We start from the raw sequence: 6,146 nt of genomic DNA, 5'->3' as shown, positions 1-6,146 counted from the left end.
AACTCACAATCTAGAATAGGCTGGCCTCGAACTCAGAGATCTACCTGCCTTTGCCTCTTAGTTCTGAAACTAAATGCATGTGCCACCACTGTCCAGCTTTTTCGAGATCTAATGATTTATGTATGAATGTTAACATGCACATGTTGACAGGCATTCAGATTGCTTTGAATGTTTTCACTATTAAAGATAGGTTTATTTTGTTAATAGGGATATTATTGTTCAAAGCATTTGGTAACTATTTTGACAAATGAGCTAGAGCAGCCACAGTATCAGAATCAGGGTGGTTTTTGTTTTGTTTTGTTTTGTTTTTGTTTGTTTGTTTTGGTTTGGTTTGGTTTTTTTTTTTTTTTTTTTTTTTTTTTTTTTGTCTTTTCTTTTTTCACATTTGAAAAACCCTGTCAAAATGAGGTCTGAATTTGTCAAACAGATAAAATGATAGTAGAATATATCCTCCCAGTTTATAGTACTTTTGAGTTTTTAAAGTAAATGAAAACTGCATTTTATTATATTTTTAAAGTATATTCTAAGCCTTCCAGTAGCATAAGCATAATTCAAGTTGTCACTTTCTCTGGTGCAGACTTGATAAACTGGAGACTCTGAAGTGGGAATCCCAAAATCATACCAGCCACTTTTATGTGTTACATATAATTCGTAAAAGGAAAAGTTATATGCAAATTGGGTACATAAACAATTTTCCATTTCTCTAAAGGAACACAGTGAACGGAACATCATGAATAAATATAGCTTTTATAATCCCCAAAAGATAAAAATAGTTGCTGAATGAGCACTGTTACATGAATCTCTTAAATTACATGTATGGGAATTTCTCTATATCAGAGTCTCCAAACTGGGTTATGTTTATGCAGAGACTGTCATAGGGAAGGGGAGCGGAAGGACACAAATCAAAGCTACACTGAAATTTTACCTCATACCAGTCAGAATGGCCATTATCAAGAAAACAAATAACTAATGTTGGTGAAGATGGAACTCTCACACACTGCTGGTGGGAATGCTGAGCGATGCAGTCAGGATACAAGACAATAGAGAGGTTCCAGAAACAAACAAACAAAGCAAAAGCAAAAGTAGAATTATAATGTGATCTGGCTGTCTAATGCGTGCCTATCATCTCAGCGCTCAGGAACCAGTGACAGGGGAATCCCTGCAAGCTCAAAGCTAGCCTTGTCTACATAGCAAGGTCAAGGCCACCCAAGACTACACAGTGAGGCTATGTCTGTAAACCAAGCCAAACCAAAATCCTGCCATATGACCAGTCTATACCAGTCCACTGAAACACTTGCACATCTATGCCTATTGTAGCACTATTCACAACATCTAAGGCATGGTACCAGCCTAGATGCCCATCAACTAATAAAAAAAAAATGTGGCATGTGTACACAACGTATTTTATTCAACCATACAGAAGAAAATCATGCCAATTGCAGACATGAATGGAACTAGAGCCATTGTGTCTGAAGACTCAGAAAGACACATATTCTATACTTTTTACCTCCTCCTCCTCTTCTTTTGGTTTTTCTAGACAGTGTTTCTCTGGGTAGCCCTGGTTGGCCTAGAAGTCACAGAGATCCACCTGCTTCTGCTTCCCAAGTGCTGGAATTAAAGGTGTACACCATCACCACCCAGCTTATTTCTTCTTTATAATATGTACCTAGGTATCTGTATGTTATCTACAGATAGATAGATAGATAGATAGATAGATAGATAGATAGATAGATGTATCTGAGATATGAAAACAGGAGAACTATTGTGTGAGGTAGAAAAGAAGCCAGGTGGAAGGTAAAGGTGAATGTGAGAGAAGTATAGAAATATACATGTATAAAGATGAGATAATAAATCTCATTTTACATTAAAAATTATTTTAAAACTTATAATGTTTTTAATTCCAGCTGTTTGCAATAAAATAGATACAGAGATGTTTTTTCTTTTCAAAATTCCTTTTCTGTTTTGAGACAGGGCCTCATTATGCGTCCCAGACTGTCTTCGAAGTTAACAATCCTCCTGCCTCCCCCTTCCCAGTGTTGGTATCATAGGCACATGTGCCACTACTCTCATCTTATAATTCCTCAATTAAATTCTCATTTATCTTCCTTAGCTTGTTTTCAGCCTGTGTCTCATGAAAAGCAAACAATTCCAAAATCTGCCACCTGGGGGAGCTGAGATATCAGCCACATAATCTCCAGGTTTGTCACTTCTGATAAGGCCAAGGTCGGATGCTGAACCGAAGTCAAAATAACAGAGGTTGTGACTAACAACTAGAATCTAAATTTTGGCATACCAACTGTAAGATAGGGCTTCAGATAAGTATATTGACAACTAGATAAAGACTGATTTTTTTTATGCCAGGCTAACCTGGAATTTACTGTGTAGCCCAGGCTGGCCTCAAACTTAGGATCTATCTGCCTCAGCCTCCCAAGTGTTGGGGTTACAAGCATGAGCTACTATACTCCACATTGTATTTGGGGTTCTTTTTTAATGTAAGTGGTGAATAAAGTATATTAAAATCTCTCAACATAAGATACTATTGTTGTTTAAAACTTCCTTCTCTGAAAATAAAAGGATCCAGAGGGTCCTAGAAACCTACAAGTAGAACAATATGATAGGCAGATTTGGGCCCAGGGGTCCTGCTCAAACTAAGGCACCAGCCAAGGACAATACAGGAGGTAAACTTTAAACCCCTTCCCAGATCTAGCCAATGGTCAGAATATTCTCCACAGTTGAGTGGAGAGTGGGATATGACTTTCTCACGTACTCTGGTGCCTCACATTTGACCATGTCCCCTGGAGGGGGAGACCTTGTGGCACTCAGAGGAAGGACAGCAAGTAGCCAAGAAGAGACTTGATACCCTATGAGAATATATAGGGGGAGGTAATCCCCCTCAGGAACAGTCATAGGGGAGGGGAATAATGGGAAAATGGGGGGGGGGAGGAATGGGAGGATACAAGGGATGGGATAAACATTGAGATGTAACAAGAATAAATTAATAATTTAAAAAAAGATATATAAAAAAAAAAACAAAACTTCCTTCTCTGGGGAGGGGCTGGGTACATGGTTTAGTGGGTAAGGTGCATACTGTTCAAATCCCCAGCACCTGTTGGAGCACTCTGCTTGCTTGAGGTTGCAGTCCTCCCCGTCCAGATAGCCTTTCTAAGCTCAGCTCTAGATGGAGGACTCCCTCTCCCCAGCAGAGCCTCCTCCTCTCTGCCTGACCTCATCCACAGAGTGTCTTAGGCACAGATGCCTCTAGCCATATCTGGTATATGACCTTAGGCATAGTTCCCTGCTAGCACTCCCCTGTCACTGCGCATATAGGATAATTGGGTACTGTGTTTCTGCTCATGTGATAGGAGCGTGCTGCCAAATGCAAACAAAAGCATCCCTGGAGTCCCTAGCCTTAATCAGTTATGCACACCTATCCTGGGAACTCCCCCCCACTCCCCAAGGACTATATAGCCTTTGTTCACCCTGAATAAAGTTAAGCTATCTCACAGAAGTAGTTGCCGGAGGTCATTCTGTAGTACTTGCAGGCCATCCGAAACCCCCGTGCGTCATTGCCTCTGCTCCCTTGTTCCTGAGGACCAGTGGCCAAAAAGTCAGGAATGAGGGAGAGCCATAAGTACCTATGTAAAAAAGCTGAAAATGGCAGTGTACTCCTGTAATCCCAGAGCTAGGAAGCTGAGAAAGGAGGACCTTGGTGGCTTGCTGGCCAGCCAGTCTAGCCAACTGGCGAGTTCCAGGTTTAGTAAGAGACCTTGCTTAAAATGCTAAGGTGGAGAGCCATAGAGGAGATACCCAACTCTATCTCTGGCCTCCTCCCATGCATATGTGGGCATCTGCACACACAGGCAGGCATACACACACACACACATACAGGGGTGGGGGTGGCAGGGAGCAGAGGCAGGTATGGTGGCTTATGCCTAAAATCTCAGAACTTGGGAGGTTGAGGCAAGAGGATTACCTAGCATTGAGGGCTATTCTGGGCTATAATGAGTTCTAGGTCAGCCTGAGCTAGAGAAAAATTATATCTCCTCCAAATTCCTTTCCACACTCATTAGTATATTATTTACCAAGTGCGTATTATGTGACAAGTATGGTGAGAATTTCAGGAGATAACTCAATGCAGAAAATAGGCTCTGCTTGTCTTTTACAGACCTTCAAGAAAAAGTGGAAAGAAGTATAAGCAGCTCTGCAAACTGGAGCAGCTTTCCTGTGTATTGTAAGCACAGGTCTGTGTTCCCAATAATAAAATCCAGACTTCTCTGGGATGGGGACGTAGCTCAACACTAGAGCAATGGACATCCTTGCATGCCTCACATGTACAAGGGCCCTGGGTTCGATCCTTAGCACAGGCAAATGATGATGATGATCATGCTTCCCAGTGAAAATTAGGAATTTGGAAAACCTTAGTGAACCTAAAGAGCATAATAGACTTCCAGGACTTAAAGGATTTTTCTGAAGTGTATGATTGTTTGATATTATTTAATGAAACTTATCATCAGATAGCCTAGTGTACAGTTCTTTTCCAAATGGCTCTGCATAGAGAAAAGATAGGTTTAAGGTGTAGGATTTTACTGTAGAAAACAGAGAATGTTTGCCCATGTGCTTTTCTATGCCCTATTGCAACTCATCAGCTCAGCAGTTAAGAACACTGACTGTTCTTTCAAAGGTCCAGGGTTCAATTCCCAGTACCCATATGGCAGCTCACAACTGTCTGTAACTCCAAGATCTGACACCCTCACACTGACATAGATGCAGACAAAACATCAAAAGACATAAAATAAAAAATAAATAAATAATAAACAAAACAAAACAAAACACAAGTGCCACTTTGGGGCTTTTAGTGCAATGGTCACAATTATTAAAAGAAATGATCAAAATAGTCTCTATTTCTGATTGTGTAAAGACATGGAACCAGAGGTTTTTTTCTCCTCAATACACAATTCAAGCAAAAAATGGTATCACGTCATAAGAATCTAGCTGTCTTCTATTTGGACATTCAAGAATTTGGGGAAAAGCACAATAATGATACTTTTCTAACTAAATACTTTTTGTTTTTTTTCGAGACAGGGTCTCTCTGTGTAGCCTTGGCTGTCCTGGACTCACTTTGTAGACCAGGCTGGCCTCGAACTCACAGTGATCTGCCTACCTCTGCCTCCGAAGTGCTGGGATTAAAGGCGTGCGCCACCACGCCCGGCCAATATTTTTGTTTAGAAAAGATTTTCCGAGGGGCTGGGGATGTAGCTCAGTTGGTAGAGTGCTGGGCTGACACTCATGTGGCTCAGGTTCAGTCCCAGCAGCGCATAACATAAAGTGTGATGAGGAGTACTTGGAATTCTGGTACTCATGAGGTAGGAGCAGGAAAGTCAGAGCTCAAGGTCATCCTTGGCTGCACTGAATCTGGTCTGGGATACATAGTATTCCGTCTCAGAAATGAAAAGGTTTACCATTCTGCCACCTCTGGTGAACAACATAATTTAAAATACATAGACTCCTTGTCTTTTTCTCATACTCGCTGAATTTCATTCTTACCTCAACTGTATATCATATTCTGATATTTTAAGGCTTTAATATTAATTGGGTTTTTACACTTGATACTACAGTTGGTCTTAGTCAAGGCATAAAAGTGGTCTCATAGGTGACATGGGTTAAAATAAAACATGAAAACTGTGTAGCTTAGTGTTAGAAGACTCACCCCATGTTTGTCAAGCCTTGGGTTTGCTCTCCAGCACTGTCTCCCCCTCTCTCCAATGCAAACATTTTCTTTTTTTGTTTTTGTTTTGTTTTGTTTTTTCGAGACAAGGTTTCTCTGTGTAGCCTTGGCTGTCCAGGACTCACTTCTGTAGACCAGGCTGGCCTTGAACTCACAGCGATCCACCTGCCTCGGCCTCCCTAGTGCTGGGATTAAAGGTGTGCACCACCACGCCTGGCCTCAAAATTTTTCTCAAGTGTAAGGAAAGCATAGAATATATTTCTGTGTGATTCAAACTCACAAAACGTTCACCTTTTACTTTGGCCTGCTATTATGAAGCACTGTTTCCTCCTCCCTATCCCCCACCCTGCCTCCTACCATCATGGTTTCTTCTCCTCTTGTGTTATCCTTAAGCAAATTGTCTTTTTTCTTTTTTTAACCT

The sequence above is a fragment of the Acomys russatus genome, chromosome 1 (genome assembly GCF_903995435.1).
Source record: "Acomys russatus chromosome 1, mAcoRus1.1, whole genome shotgun sequence".
In the NCBI taxonomy this organism is placed as follows: domain Eukaryota; kingdom Metazoa; phylum Chordata; class Mammalia; order Rodentia; family Muridae; genus Acomys; species Acomys russatus.
Note: the sequence above shows the minus strand (reverse complement) of the source record.